The sequence below is a fragment of the Echinops telfairi genome, unplaced genomic scaffold (genome assembly GCF_000313985.2).
Source record: "Echinops telfairi isolate 266 unplaced genomic scaffold, ASM31398v2 ScPeMD7_7466;HRSCAF=8504, whole genome shotgun sequence".
Lineage (NCBI taxonomy): Eukaryota > Metazoa > Chordata > Mammalia > Afrosoricida > Tenrecidae > Echinops > Echinops telfairi.
In genome coordinates this window covers 2,909,195-2,923,203 of record NW_022111366.1, presented here as the reverse complement: position 1 = coordinate 2,923,203, position 14,009 = coordinate 2,909,195, and positions in this window count along the sequence as shown.

The following is a 14,009-nucleotide window of genomic DNA, read 5'->3' as shown; positions in this document are numbered from 1 at the left end:
TAAAAAAACTATGAACAAATTTCTATGCACACTGCACATATCTTATTTTGAAGTAAAAAAGCAAACTGGGCAAAAACACCCAGCGGGCTGGATAAATGTCCTTGGTGGGCCGCATGTGGCCCACGGGCTGTAGTTTGAGGATGTCTGATTCTTGATGATAGAAAGAAAGCTAAGATCACGTGATAGAACTTTACAAGACCAATGACTTCTTCATCACACATACCTTTTATTAACAACACAAATGGCAACTAACTATACAGGGAGACAGTCAGATGGGATACGGAGAAATCAAATTGACTACATCTGTGTAAAGAGGCAATGCAGAAGCTCAATATCAGCAGCTAAAACTAAGCCAGGGACTGACTGTGGAACACACCATCAATTGCTCACAAGTTCAAGTTGAAGCTGAAGACAATGAAAGCGTATCTGTGAGAGGCAAGACACATCATTGAGTATATCCCACCCACATTTTGAGAACGTTTCAAGAACAGACTTGATGCATTAATGCCAGGAGACCTGATGAGGTGTGGGACAACAATAAAAAACATCATGCATGAAGAAAGCCAAAAGTCATGAGCCAGACAGGAAAGGAAGAACAGCTCAAAGTAGATGTCAGAAGAGACTCTGAAACTTGCTCTTAATCACAGAGTAACTAAGGAAAATGATAAACTGTTAAGTAGAACATTTCAAAGCAGCTTGAGAAGATAAAGTAAGCTATTATAATGAGATGTGCAAAGATGTAGAATTTGAAAACAAAAAAGGAAGAACACAAAAAGCAAATCTTTAACTGGAAGTGTCCAGTTGCAATATAAATTCTAAGGGCAAATCTTTAACTGGAAGTGTCCAGTTGCAATATAAATTCTAAGGGCAAAATACTGAATGATGCAGGAAGCATCAAAATAAGATGAAAAGGATTCACAGAGTCACTGAACCAAAAAGAACTAGTCAGCATTCACCCTCTTCAAGAGCAAGAACCAATGGTACCGAAGGAAAAAGTCCAAGCTGCACTGAAAGCATTAGCCATAACCAATGCTGCAGAAATTGACAGAATGACAATTGAAAGTTTTAATAAGCTAACAAAGCACTGGAAACCCTCACCCATCTTGCCAAGAAATTTGGAAGACAGATACTTTGCCAAATGACTGGAAGAGATCCATATTTATGCCCAGTTTAAAGAAAAGTAACCAAACAAATGCTCAAACTATAGAACAATATCACTCAAATCACATGCCAGTAACACTTCTCTTAAGATCCTCCAACAGTAGTTGCAGCAGTAAAGCCAGGGAGCTGCCAGAGGTTCAGGCCGGATTCAGAAGAGGACGTGGAACAGGAGTATTATTGTTGATGTCAGATGGCTCTTGGCTGAAAGCAGAGCGTACTAGGAAGATATTTGACTATGCAAAGGCATTTGTCTGTGTGGATCATAACCAGTTGTGGATAACATTGAGAAGAATGGGAATTCCAGAACACTTAATTGTGCTCATGAGGAACCTGTACATGGATCATGAGACAGTTGTGTACACAGAACAAGGGAATATACGGCATGGCTTAAAATCAGGAAAGATGTGCGTCAGGGTTGTATCCTCTTAACATACATACCTCTTCAATCTGTGTGCTGAATGAATAATAAAAGCAGCTGGATTATATGAAGAAGCATGTGGCACCAGTATCAGAGGAAGCTTATTAACCTGTGATGGGCAGATGACACAACCTTCCTTGCTGAAAGTAGGGACGTGAAGCACTTTTTGGTAAAGATCAAGACTGTAGCCTTCTGTATGGATTACAATTCAATGTTTAAAAACAACAACAACCCAAATCCAAATCTTTATAACTGAACCGACAGGTAACATTATAATAAAATGAGAAAGTTTGAAGTTGCTTGGATTCACAATCAATGCTCCTGGAAGCAGCAGTCAGGAGGTAAAAGGATGCATTTTACTGGGTAAATCTGCTGCACAGACCTCTTTAAAGTCCTGAAAAGCAAGGTTGCCACTTTGAGGATTAAGATGTACCTGACCCAAAGCCATGGCATTTTCAATTGCCTCACACATGTGAAAATTGGACATTGAATAAGAAAGGCCAAAGAAAAAATGGTGCATTTGAACTATGGTGTTGGTGAAGGATATTGAAAGTACATGGACTACCTAAAGAACAAACAGACCTGTCTTGGTACAAGAACAGCCAGAATTCTCCTTAGAGGCAAGGAGAGTAAGACTTCATCTCCCCTACTTTGCATATGTTGTCAGGAGAGGCCATTTCCCGGAGAAGGAAATCATGCTTACTAAAATGGAGGGGCCGAGAAAAGAGGAAGGCCATGGATGAGATGGATAGACACAGTGGCTACATTAAATGGGCTCAAACATAACAATTGTGAGGAGGGTGCAGAACGGAGCAATGTTCTGCTCTGTTGAACATAGCGTTGGTATGAGTCAGAACCAGCTCAAAGGCACCTAACAAGAGCAACATCGTTTACTATGATGTGAATGATAAATTGAAAAGGAATCATGCGATATTGATCATCAACAATTTTTAGATCTATCTTCAAGTATAATGATTTGCATGATAGAATAATATCAATATGTTTACAAGCAAGACCAGTTAATATGACTCTTATTCAAATTTAAGCACCTGCCACTACAACCATGAATGAAGAAATTGAAGTATTCAACCAACTTCATCAGCCTGAAGTTGATCAAACATACAATCCAGTTGCATTGATAATTAGTGGTTATTAGAATGTGAAAGTTAAGGTAAAAAAAGGAGAAAGAATTTGTATTTGAAAATTATGTTATTTGTGATATAAATGACCGGAGAGTTTATAATAGAGGTTTTCAAGATGAATGGCTTCTTAATTGCAAGGACTCTTTCAAAAATGTGACAGGCACTATACATACGGACCTTGCCAAATGGAATACACAAGAATCAAATCACCTCCATCTGCTGGAAGAGATGATGAAGAAGTTCAATATCATCAGTCAGAACAAGCTAGGGGTCAACGATGGGACAATTATAGGACAATTGCTCATATGCAAGTTCAGGCTGAAGCTGAAGAGAATTAAAATAAGAGCCAAAATGTGACCTTGAGTGTAGCCCACTTGAATTTAGAGACTATCCCAAGAATAGATTTGATGCCTTGAACACTTAGAGTTGTGGGATGACATAAAAAACATCATATATAGAGAAAACAAAATCTCATAAAATGACAGGAAAAAGACCAAAGTGGTTGCCCGGGGAGACTTTGAATGTTACTCTTGAATGTGGAGAAGATAAAGTGATGGAAAGAAATGATGGCGTGAAAACACAGACAGGACATTTCAAAGGGCGACTTGAGAAGAAGTAAAGAAATACAAAGTGAGCAAAGACCTGGAATTAGAAACCTAAAAGGGAAGATACACATTTAAAAAAAATTTAGCCCTTAAGTTTGAATATTGAAGTATTGTATGGGCAAAAGATTCAACGATACAAGATGTATCAAAAGAAGAGAATTAAAATGGAAGGAACACACAGAGTTACTGTAACCCAAAGAGGGTGAATGAAGAAAGGGAGACCTTCAATGAGATAGGTTGACAGAGTGGTTACAACACTGGGCTTAAACATAACAATGAAAATGGCACTAGACCAGGCAGTGTTTGTTCATGTTTGGGCACAGGATCGCTACACTGATTCCAAAGCACTAACAGCAGCAACTCTACAATGAGACCCTTCTCCAGGGACGTGCCTCACATGATAACATGTCCAAAGCGCGTGGGGCAAAGTGCTGCCAGCCTAGCTTTTAGTGAGCATTTTGACGGTACTTCTTAAAGAGAGATTTGTTTGTTCTTCCATAGCAAGTTCAATATTCTTTGCCAACACCATAGCTCACACACATCAATTCTTCCTCCGTCTTCATGATTCATGTCTAGCATTCACGTGCATTTAAGACTATTGAAAACATCATGGTTTAAGTCAGGCCTACTGTCTTAAAAGTAACATTTCTGCTTTTTATTACTTTAAATGGGTATTTTGAAGTAGATTGGTCCAATACAATATATCATTTGGTTTCTTGACTGCTTTTTTCTTTCTTTCTTTCTTTTTCTTTTAAAAATCATTTCATTGGGGACTCGTACAACTTTTATCACAATCCATACATACATCCATTGTGTCAAGCACATTTGTACATTTGTTCTCATCATCATTCTCAAAACATTTGCTTTCTACTTCAGCCCTTGGTATCAAACTCCTCATTTTTCCCATCCCTCCCCATCCACCTCCCTCATGAACCCTTGATAATTTATAAATTATTATCATTTTGTCATATCTTACAGTGTCCGACAGCTCCCGTCACCCACTTTTCTGTTGTCCATACCCCAGGGAGAGGGTTATATGTAGATCCTTGTAATCGGTTCCCCCTTTCTACCCCACCTTTCCTCCACCCTCCCACTATCACCACTCTCACCACTGGTCCTAAGGGGTTTATCTGTCCTGGATTCCCTGTGTTTCCAGTTCCTGTCTGTACCAGTGTACATGCTCTGGTCCAGCCGGATTTGTAAGGTAGAATTAGGCTCATGATAGTGGGTGGGGAGGAAGCATTAAAGAACTAGAGAAAAGTTGTATGTTTCATCATTGCTACACTGAACCCTGACTGGCTCGTCTCCTCCCAGCGACCCTTCTTCAAGGGAATGTCCAGTTGCCTACAGATGGGCTTTGGGTTTCCACTCTGAACTCCCCCTCATTCACAATGATATGATTTTTGTTTCTTTGATGCCTGATACCTGATCCCTTCGACACCTCATGATCACACAGGCTGGTGTGCTTCTTCCATGTGGACTTTGTTGCTTCTCAGCTAGATGGCTGCTTGTTTTTCTTAAAGCCTTAAACACCCCAGATGCTATATCTTTTGATAGCCAGGCACCATCAGCTTTCTTTACCACATTTGCTTATGCACCCACTTTGTCTTCAGCAATCGTGTTGGGAAGGTGAGCATCATGGAATGCCAGTTTAATAGAACAAAGTGTTCTTGCACTGAGGGAGTTGAGTGGAGGCCCCATGTCCATGCTACCTTAATACTAAACATATACATATAGGCACATAGGTCTATTTCCCTATCATCCTATATAAATATATCTACATATGTACATGCCTATATTTAGACCTCTATAAATGCCCTTTTCCTCCAAGTTCTTTCCTCTATTTACTTTTACTTTCCTCTTAGTCCACTATTACGCTCAGCCTTCATTTGGGTTTCAGTAATTCCCCTCAGTTACACTGCCCTTGATCAAGCCCTATCAGGCCTCTTACACCCTTCTTGCCACTGATTTTAGATCACTTGCTGTTCCCTTGTCCCTGGGTTTGTTAACACAACTTCCCTTCCCCCACCTCCCTCTCTACCATGTTCCCTAGGAACCATTGGTCCCGTTGTTTTCTCCTCCAAATTGTTTATCCTGCCTATCTTATCTAGATAGATATGCAGAGATAATAACATGCACAAAGACAAGACAGAGCAAACCAAAACAACAACAAAAAACCAAAGACAAAAAGAGAAAAGCCTGTAAATAGTTCAGTGTCTGCTTGTTGACCTTTAGGAATGTTTTCTGGTCAAGTCTGATGGGGTGCCACGCCTGGCCTCTAAGTCTATTTTTGGTACTCCCTTGGGACTTCCTTGCTCTGTTCCCCTTGCTGTTCTGTTGCACGCCCTTAGTGTTTTGCCTCCGTGTGGTTGGGTCAGATCAGCCTCAATTCCCACACCGTGCCTCCAGTGTTGTCCCCTGTAGGGCTATGGGTCAGTGAGAGATGTTGTGTCTCATAGTGGGGCCGGCCATATGGTCCTCTCTGTGTAGGGCTATTGTCCTCAAGGCTTGGTGGGTCAGGATGTGCTACACTCTCTCTTCCTCCCCCTTTATTTGCTCCTGTGTGCTCTGATCAGACATGACCCTCTCCCTGAGCTGCAGCTTCAGTGCTGTCCTCTGAAGTAAATTCTTCTGGGGGAAGGGGTGGCTGTCCACATAGTTAGAATTGGGTTCAGCCACTCAGACTTCTCTACTGGTTTTCTGTTTCATACCGGTATGTTGCTTTCACATCTTGGAGCACCAGGTTGAATTGACTGCTGTTTTGATGGGCATTGAAAAGTAAAATAAAATCCTTGACAACTTCAATTTTTCTCTATTTATCAGGATGTTGTACATTGACCCAGTCTCTGATCTTCATCAGCAACTGTTCCAAGTCTTCTTCACTTCCAGCAAGCGAGGTTGTTTTATTTGCATATTGCAGGTTATTAGTGAATCTTTCTCCAATCTGGATGTCATGCCTTCCAATAATCCAGGCTCCCGGATTATTTTCTCATCATGTTGCTGTTAGGTGCCATCAAATCAAGCCACGGTGACTGTATGCACAACCAATGAAACACTGCCTGCTCCTGCGCCATCCTCACAACTGCCCCTATACTGGAGCCCATCGATGCAAGCACGGTGTCCGTCCATCTCATTGAGGCCGTCCCCTTGTTCACCGCCCCTCCGCTTTACCCAGCATGACATCCTTCTCCAGGGACTGGCGTCTCCTGAGAACATGTCCAAAGCATGTAAGGCAAAGTCTCCCCATACATGCTGAATAAATCTGGTGAAAGAATGCAACAGTGATGCATAGCCCTTCTTATTTTAGATCAGACAGTATTTCCTTGTTCTGTTCAATACATCTCTTATACCATGTACAGATTCTGCATAAGCATAATGAAGTGTTCTGGAATTCCTATTCTCCCCAATGTTATCCATGGTTTTTTAATGATTGACATAGTTGAATGTCTTTGCATAGTCAATAAATACCTTTCTGTAAGCGTTTCTCTGTTCTTCTCTGCTTTCAGCCAAAATCTATCTAACATCAGAAATGACATCCCTCATTCCATATGCTTGTCTGAGTCCAGTTTGATTTCTGTTCTTGTCTGAATCCAGTTTGATTTCTGTAAGTTCCCTATAATCATTTAAAAATATATACTCAGTAAAATATTACTCGCATGTGATACTAATAATATTATTTGGCAATTTCCTCATTTTTAGATCACCTGCCTTTGAAATGGGAACAAATATGAATTTCTTCCAGTCAGTTTGCTAGGTGATTCAAAATGTCTTGACTTAGATGAGGGAGTCGTTAAAGCATTTTATCCATTCATTGAAACCTCTTAATTGGTAGCTCGTCTGTTCCTGCCATCTTGTTTGTTTGTTTGGCAATATCTTCAGTGTAGCTTGGATGCGTTCCTTACTATTGTTTCTTGACCACATGCTACTTCCTGAAATCGATGAATGTTGACCAATTCTTTTTGGTTCAGCTGTTTTGCATGTTCCTTCCATTTTCTTTCTACGTCATTCAAATTTGCCCATAAAATCCTTCAATATTTCAACTCACAAGTTGAATATTTTCTTCAGCTCTTTCAGCTTAAAACATGCTGAGTTTTTGCTCCCTTTTTGGTTTTCTAAGTCTAGATCTTTGTGCACTATAATACTTTCACTTTATTCGTCATTTTGCATCATCATTTTTTCCATTCACGTTAGCTATTCTGTGTTTAAGAGCGAGTTTTAGAGTTTCTTCTGACCTCCACTTTCCTCTTATCTTTCTTTCTGTATTTTATGACCTTTTGTTCTCTTCACGATACTGTCCTTACTGCATCCCATAGCTTATCTGCTTTTCGATCTTAGTCTTCAGTGCATCCAATCTATTCTTTAGAGAGTCTCTAAATTTCAGTGGGATAAACTCAAGATTTTATTTGGACTCTTGTGGACTTATTTTAATTTGCTTCAGCTTCAGCTTGAATTTGTATATGACTTCCTCAGTTAGGCCCTGGACTTCTGGCTGATAGTATTGAGAGCCTCCATGATCTCTTTTCAAAGAAGTACTTATTTAAATTCCTGTATATTTCATCTGATGAGTTCCACTGCTTAACCTGAGTGCTGGGCATTGTTCTAAAGGGCCTGGTGAGATAGCCTGTGCACCTCCGCATCTGTTTAGATGGTGTCATGCCTAGGTACACTCGAAGGGGATTCAAAAAATTCATGGAAAGATGTCTTTACCTTTTAGTTCTAGTTTGTCTATGAACTTTTTGAAGCCCCACAGTATTACAGCAACATCATAGAAAGGTTTATTAAACAAAAATGCCAAAATGTGAAGCTATTGTTTCTCAACACAGTCTCCATCCATGCAACAGACCAACAAAACACTCTGCACGCTTCAGTTATTCCACATCAAAACCAAAGCTTTTGCATCTTTGAGAAACTCAAATCATGTTTCTCTTCAATGTTGCTTGAGTTTAGGGAACAAAAAGAAATCTGAAAGGGCAAGATCAGGCTGGAGGGTGAAGGACAGGTGTTCCCATGAAATTCATGTAGGACCGTCCTTTCTGCCCTGGAGGAATGAGCAGGTGCCTTGTCTTTGGTGCATCTTTCCTGGTCATTTTCTCACCAATGCAATTTTCCCTTTTCTTAAAACCCCTTCATAATCTCCTGTGGTCATCCTGTGTCCTTAAAGAAAATCTGTTAAGATGGTCCCTTTGGAATTAAAATGAAAAGTCACCATAACCTTTGCAGTTGACCTCTGTTGAATTTAACGGGCCCAGAAGATCCCCTCGGATGGTACCGTTTAGATAGGACCTCTTTTTGAGGGCACCAGAATAAGATTAAGGCCAGTGTAGTTACTACCGAGATAACTTGTCTGCGGGCTGCCCTGATTACAAAGACATGCTTAACCTGTTTTGTGTGGAATAAACTTGTGCATGTATACATTCACTGGAACTCACTGGAAGCAATATTTTTGGATATATAGATATATCCCAGTCAGGTTACCTCTTTAGACAGTGAGTCAGAAATACAAAGACTAAGGGACACTGCATTGTACATTCTAGGAGGGGCCTACAGAGCCTAGTAACTCGTTTTTAATAACCGGCCCAGAATTATGAATTAAAGCATTAACTAATGTGGCATGGTGTCTTGGAATGTGACCGCCCAAAAGCCATTGCCATGGGGGTAGGTCTGGGTTGGTTCAGCAACTTTCAAACGCCGGCTGGCCTACAGGAAGCGTTTGTTGCATTAAGTAATTTATGGGGTGCTAAGAAGTTCCTTAAGCTATTATTAAAAACATACAAACTCTTCCCTGGTTAGACCTCTAGTAACGCAGACTTCTAACTAAGCAGAACTGATAGGCCCATCGTTTGATGTTTAATGAGTTCTGTAGCAGATGTGAGATGTGATAGACAGGGCCGTGGTGGTGATTTACTGGTCATGAAACAGAATGATGAGATCCCTCTCCTGAAAAAAGAAAATGCAGTTGAAAGGACAGGTTTCCCCCCACCCACGCCCCCCTCACACACCCCTCGCCTTCCTCCCTCTCCAGCCCCTTCCCCTTCTTTCTCTGCGCATGTGTTTTTTATTTCCTCACCCCCGTGCCTCTCAATGCTGGGATCATTTCCACTCAGGCACACACAGAACACTGCAAACTAATTAGCCTTGGATACAGCCACAGGAAATCAGGCTGCCAAATCCTCTTTCCCCCACAATTCCTCAACTTTCTTAGCCCGCCTCAGGCCCGAGGCCTTGCACCGGGCCTCCCTGTATATGTTGCCAGTTCTAATTTTGCAATTTCCCTTCATCTTATCAAATATGCCCCAAGCCCGCCAGCGGACAGAGCTGGGAAGGCTTTGGAGGCAGTCTTGTCCGTTGGACTTGTTCCTCTGGCCCCTTCTCTGCTTCCTCTTCGCTAGTAGGGCAATTTGTTTGGATACAGTGTCAGTGTTTTCTTGTTAATCTGACCCTGGTTAATGCTACTTCAGGGCGAGCAATGCCCATCGTGCAGAACTCAAGAGAATTTCCCACCAGACTCTCATCCCACTCCTTATGCCCACTCCTCTAATTCTTCTCAAAGGCTAACCCATTTCCCCACTAGCCATCAGCATCGAGTCTTCCCACAGCCATTCTGAGTGAGGGCTCTCTCCACTTGCTGGACCATGTTGTGAACGGGAGAAGGGCGAGTGGTGGAGGGATGGCAGTGGCTCTGGGATTCATGGCACGGAGACAACAACTCACAGGGACATCCCCTTTACATGGAAACCCCGTATCGGATGTGACAAACCGTAGTTCACAGACCCAATCTAAGTCCCTGACATTGAACATCATAGCCAACATTTGAAAATCAGAATAGTTCATATAAAAATTCAAACTACTAGAAAGAAAAATTCAGTCTGGCAACACTAGCCCAGCACTGAGGCCGGTGTGACAGCGATTGACTGGATCGGAGTCGCCGTTGGGCCCAGAGGCAGAGTGTGCACCCTACAGGTCAATCCTCACTGCTCCCTGGGGCCAGCCTAGTGTTACCTGCTTGGCCCCCCACACATTAGAAATTGTATCACATTCTGGAGGACCAGGCAGGGCTTCCTGCATGATAGCTATTCTTCCTACAGCCGTTTAATCACATCGAAATGTGCACTGTCTTATTGCAATTGTCTGGTGAGTTCTTGGTCTTGCTTCTCGGTTAGACTGTGAGTTCTCCACGGGCGGGGACCTCAGCCCTTAGTTATTGTTATACCCAAATGCCTTTGCACCATGCCTTCCATTGACTACATCCTCAACACATTTCTGTTGGCAAGTGTTAATTTGCTTTCTTCTTCAGCAAACAGTTACACAATTCTCTATGCACTGTGCTATGTGTTACGGAGGATTCAACGGTGATGGGGCAAGTGTCTGAAGCTCAGAGAGTAGAGAATAAGGAAGTAGGAAATAAATGCACGAGTGGTATAAAATTCAAGATATATAAAACTGTACACTTGCACGTGTCTTTAGAAAAGGGCTAGGATTGGTGGGTGGGAACACTAGAACTAATTGTGATTAAACAACTCATTTTAAAATCAATTTAACCCTGAAAATAAAAGGCAAAACAAGTTCTAAAATTGATTGGGGTAGTGATTGTATACTTCTTGATATGATTGCATTATTGAATCATAGGACATGTGGATTATGTGGCAATGAAACTGAGAAAAAAAGAAACACCAGGATAAGGGCATGATACCCAGTGGTGTTGTAACTACACTCTTTTGGCTCACCTTTGCATTCCAAGGCTCATCCTCTGGACTCCGATTTTTATCTATTTATATCTGCCAGCTACTGAACTGAACCCATTTCCAACAGTTTCATAATGGCTTTATTTCTCTATGGTGAAAGGGTAGCTTGTATGAAAAGCCATGTACTTCCAGTCCCCTATGTAGAAAGTCCAACAAAATGGAAATAGAAACATACCAATACTTAACGGTGATTATAGAGAGGAGGCTTATCAGAGCTCTTGATTAGGATGGTGTGATAGTTAAAGTTTATTGTGGCAATCTGGCTGATAAACACATGTGGAATTAATTGAAGGGTGGAGAAATAAATGGCTCAGTGAGCCTCGCCCTTCTTGTTCTCTGGTCTCTTGTTCTCTGATGGTCAGACCAGTGTGCGGCTGCCTTAGCTAGTTCTTTGCTTCAACTGGCAAGGCTCACTCTCTGGGAGACATCCCTGAGGAGAAGCCATATGGACCTACCTTGATGCAGCCCTGGGTGCAGGAGCAGCTGCGTGGAGACCGCTGCCAGTGCTGAGATGTTTACAAGCTCACTGATTTGGCTTTCCTCCTGTATTTGGTGTTAATGCGTGTGTTTGGGGGGTTTGAGGAGGGCTTTGTAAATCAGTGTTGGGCATATGGGGTAAGGTCACATTTCTGGGCTTGGACTGGACTGGCTTGGGATGTTTTCTTAATGTAAACTTACCTTTTATATAAAACTCTCTCTTACATGCATATGAGTTTCTATGGGTTTGTTTCTCTAGTCCACCCAGACTAACACAGATGGTAATGTAGCAGCATGGCAGAATAAACCATCTAATGTACAAAATGGGGAATGTAATGCAGAAACCCCCTCCTGTCTTCACGAGCTGTAATGAAAGGGATGTATGAAAAGGATGTGCTTTCCTGGACCCTACTGCCAACCACACTGGGATAGATGTGAAGCAGCAAAACTTACCAGCTTGTTGCTACTTTGATAGATACAGTTTCATGAGACCTTTGCTCATGAGACCTTGCACCAGAGAGTCAAAGAAATCATAGGTTTGGGGGAGTGAGGTTGGGGTGTTAATTATAAGTATTTCAAAGAACTAAAAGATGGCAAAAGATAGTGCTTTCTTTTCAATTATTACAAATGGTATCATTAAGGAAAGGTGGCTACTGATCACTGCCAGGTACGTTTCTTTTGAGGACAATTAAAAACAAACTCACTGCCATCAAGTCAGTATTCACTCATAGCAATGCTATAGGACAAGGTAGAATTGCCCCTGTGAGTTCCCAAGACTATTTCTGGGAGTAGAACATCTTGCCTTTTTCCCGTGGAGCAGTTTGTGTTTTTGAACGGCTGACCTTCTGGATTGCAGGCCAACAATTAACCGCTACACCACACTATGCTACCAGGGCTCCAAAAAAAAAAAAGGAGAGAATTTGGGAAGAGTCAAGAATGGGCCTTTCTAAGAACCTTTGCCTGTGAGTCCTAGTGTAGCATAGGTGTCTGGAGTCTCCTCTGTAGGATCAAGTCTGGAGACTGTACAGCCCTAGGATCTACGCAGCAGAGTGTCTGAGAAAAGCCACCCTTGTTCGTTCTTCTCAGGCTCTCTTCTTCTGTTTTCCTTTTGGAAAACAACCCCCATCTATATGCACCTGCATGTGCATGTGTGCACATGCCCTTTTATGTTTTCACCAAGCCACAATGCCCCTTTTCTATTTCTAGATTTTAGTACAGCTTTTTTCTTTTTCTTCTTTTGCCTCTTCAAGTTACAGCACAAAAAGACTCGGATCCACGTAGAGCCCTGGCCCACCCCAAACCACCAGCATCCAGCACACTCGTTGGCAGTCAGTTCAGCCCTGACTACAGGGAAAACCATCTCAAGCCAACAATCCAGATTCAATACAGGGCTGTATCTTTGGGAGGGTCCAGACGCAATGTGAGCAAATGGACCAATTTGTCTTCTGGTTTCCAAAGAGAAATCTGGTAGAATGACCAGTTTGAAATTAGCCAGAAGGCTCCTGTCCAATTGCAGAAGCGGCTTGGCAGTGACTGCTGTTTCCCGGCTTTAGTTCACACATGGTCCTCCCTTTGTGCACACTGCAGGAAAAGCTAGGCTTTACGAAGGTCTGGATGCCACAGGATCCTTGTGAGTTTTAGAGAAGGGGGGAATTGGTACAAGTATTACTGTGAAACATACTACTCCCAGAGCTGACAGTGCTGAAGGAATTCTTTCTCTTCAGTATAACCAATTTTGAAAAAGCATCGGCCGCTACAGAGATGATTCAATCTTTGCCCTGGTGTTTGAGGTGCGGTTACCTCCAAAACTCATCGATACATCTTTCTGAGGTTTTCATGTCATCCAACCACCAGACCAACTAAAGATTTGGCCAGACAATTGTCAAGATGACGCTATCCTTAGAATATACATGTATCTATACATCTGAACGAGTATATAACTGAGCTTTTTATCCAATATCTTGAGGAGTGAAATCAGCTTAGCTCTTCAGAGGTCAGGCCACTGAGCTGTGATTTTTGGACTGTACACAATCTGGATGATTAACATCTTCCCAAGTTTTGTTTTGTGGATTTCTAGAGGATCTCATTTATCTGAGGAATTACAAAAAGTTGAGAATCTTTTTGTCTGAAATTCTCTTGGAATAGGAATGGTTTTCTGAGATGTACTTAATTCCTAACCTCGTGTGGCCATGGTGCAGAAATACCAAACGCTCCTCTTAAGGAGTTATTCTCATTAGCAGAATGTGTTTCTGTGTGGTCTCCCCAGACAACCATGAAATCTACTTATTTCTTATGTAATAAGAGAATTACCATGGAATTCTACTCACTGGGCGGGAACTTTGTGTTCCTTACGGTCTTTCAGTTACTAACTCACGATTAGTATTCGACAAATGAATAACATGCATGTGCATGATCATTAAACTATTCATTTTAGTAACTGTTATCACCTTCTATGGAATTGCGG